Source organism: Triticum dicoccoides, chromosome 3B (assembly GCF_002162155.2).
Source record: "Triticum dicoccoides isolate Atlit2015 ecotype Zavitan chromosome 3B, WEW_v2.0, whole genome shotgun sequence".
Lineage (NCBI taxonomy): Eukaryota > Viridiplantae > Streptophyta > Magnoliopsida > Poales > Poaceae > Triticum > Triticum dicoccoides.
Genome location: NC_041385.1, coordinates 690,752,914 through 690,755,531, shown reverse-complemented (window position 1 = coordinate 690,755,531; position 2,618 = coordinate 690,752,914). Strand labels below are relative to the sequence as shown.

General features: G+C 44.2%; 1 pseudogene; it reads right to left on the bottom strand.

The window, feature by feature from the left end:
* Positions 1–243: 243 nt before the first annotated feature.
* LOC119282970 lies at positions 244–383 on the bottom strand (annotated as a pseudogene).
* Positions 384–2,618: the final 2,235 nt, after the last annotated feature.

The window sequence follows — 2,618 nt, the reverse complement described above, 5'->3', positions numbered from 1 at the left end:
CAACGAGCTAGTCAACTAGAGGCTCACTAGGGACATATTGTGGTCTATGTATTCACACGTGTATTACGATTTCCGGATAATACAGTTATAGCATGAATAAAAGACTATTATCATGAACAAAGAAATATAATAATAACACTTTTATTATTGCCTCTAGGGCATATTTCCGACAGGCCATGGGAGGCAGCATTGGCCGAGGACTGAGAGGAGTGGTTACCACCCTCAAACATAGCAAGACGTTTTGCTAAACCGATCAACTGGGAGTAAAGTTCAACTACCTTTATTGGTTCAGTCCTCGCAGTGCAGATGGAAGAGACAAACGAGATGTAGTCGTAGTCTAGTCCGGCGAGGATGTAGGAGACCATGTCATCATCGTCGAGCGGCTTGCCTGCTGAAGCCATCTCGTCGCCCAGCGCTTTCATGCGCCTGATGTAGTCAACGATGGTCGTGGTGCCCTTTTTGGTGGTGGATAAGGTGATCTGCGTGTTGACGATGTTGGCCTGCGTCTGGGAGAGAAACATCTCCCTGATGGCGGTCCATGCCACTGTGGCCTTGGTGCAGTGGACGACTCATACATCTCCATCATATCTATAATTTTTGATTGTTCCATGCCAATATTCTACAACTTTCATATACTTTTGGCAACTTTTTATTCCAATTTAGGGACTAACATATTGATCCAGTGCCCAGTGCCAGTTCCTGTCTGTTGCATGTTTTATGTTTCGCAGAAACCCCATATCAAACGGAGTCCAAACGGGATAAAAATGGACGGAGAATTATTTTGGAATATTTGTGATTTTTGGGAAGTAAAATCAACGCGAGACGGTGCCCGAGGTGGCCACGAGATAGGGGCCCACGCCCACTCCAGGTGGGCGCGCCCCCCACCCTCCTGGGCCACTCGTAAGGTGGTTGATGCCCTTCTTTGGCCGCTAGAAAGCTAATTTTTGGAAAAAAATCTGGGCAAAGGTTTCAATCCAATTGGAGTTACAGATCTCTGGATATAAAAGAAATGGTGCCATGGCAGAATACCAGAACGCAGAAACAGAGAGAGAGAGAGAGAGAGAGAGAGAGAGAGAGAGAGAGATCCAATCTCGGAGGGGCTCTCGCCCCTCCCAAGCCATGGGAGCCAAGGACTAGAGGGGAAACCCTTCTCCCATCTAGGGAGAAGGTCAAGGAAGAAGAAGAAGAAGAAGAAGGGGGGGCTCTCTCCCCCTTGCTTCCGGTGGCGCCAGAACGCTGCCGGGGGCCATCATCATCACCGCGATCTACACCAACACCTCCATCATCTTCACCAACATCTCCATCACCCTCCCCATCTATATTCAGCGGTCCACTCTCCCGCAACCCGCTGTACCCTCTACTTGAACATGGTGCTTTATGCTTCATATTATTATCCAATGATGTGTTGCCATCCTATGATGTCTGAGTAGATTTTTGTTGTCCTATCGATGATTGATGAATTGCTATGATTGGTTTGAGTTGCGTGTTTTATTATTGGTGCTGTCCTATTGTGCCCTCTGTGTCGCGCAAGCGTGAGTGATCCCCGTTGTAGGGTTTGCAATATGTTCATGATTTGCTTATGGTGGGTGGCGTGAGTGACAGAAGCACAGACCCGAGTAAGTTGGTTGTTTGCGTATGGGATAAAGGGGACTTGATACTTTAATGCTATGGTTGGGTTTTTACCTTAATGATCTTTAGTAGTTGCGGATGCTTGCTAGAGTTCCAATCATAAGTGCATATGATCCAAGAAGAGAAAGTATGTTAGCTTATGACTCTCCCTCAAATAGAATTGCAATAGTGATCACCGGTCTAGTAACGTAGTCAATTGCTTAGGGACAATTTCACTACTCCTACCACCACTTTTCCACACTCGCTATATTTACTTTATTGCATCTTTATCTAAACAGCCCCTACTTTTTATTTACGTGTTCTTTATTATCTTGCAAACCTATCCTATCACACCTACAAAGTACCTCTAGTTTCATACTTGTTCTAGGTAAAGCGAACATCAAGCGTGCGTAGAGTCGTATCAATGGCCGATAAGACTTGAGAGAGTATTTGTTCTACCTTTAGCTCCTCGTTGGGTTCGACACTCTTACTTATCGAAAGAGGCTACAACTATCCCGTATACTTGCGGGTTATCAAGACCTTTTTCTGGCACCATTGCCGGGGAGTCATAGCGTGGGGTGAATATTCTCGTGTGTGCTTGTTTGCTTTATCACTAAGTAATTTTTATTTGTTGTTCTAAGTTGTTCTCTATCTTTAGTTATGGATATGGAACACGAAATACCAAAAAAATTAGGTGTACTTGCTACTCATGGAGATGGAGAACCTCCTAAAACCCTCAATGATCATCATGTGAAAAATATTTTGTACTACTTCGATAATCGTGAGAAAACCCCATTCAACTTTATAATGGGAGTAACATTGGATCAACGTGAATACTTTAGGGATTATCGCTTGACACAAAAAGGGAAACTATTATGGGATCAAATTCAAATGTTGAAGTGGTATGCTAGGCGACTATGCTTGATACATACTTGCTACTCTAGGATGAATGCTCCACACCTTCCCTTTTCATGCAAATTTAATGATAATGAAACCTTAGCTTCTTATGC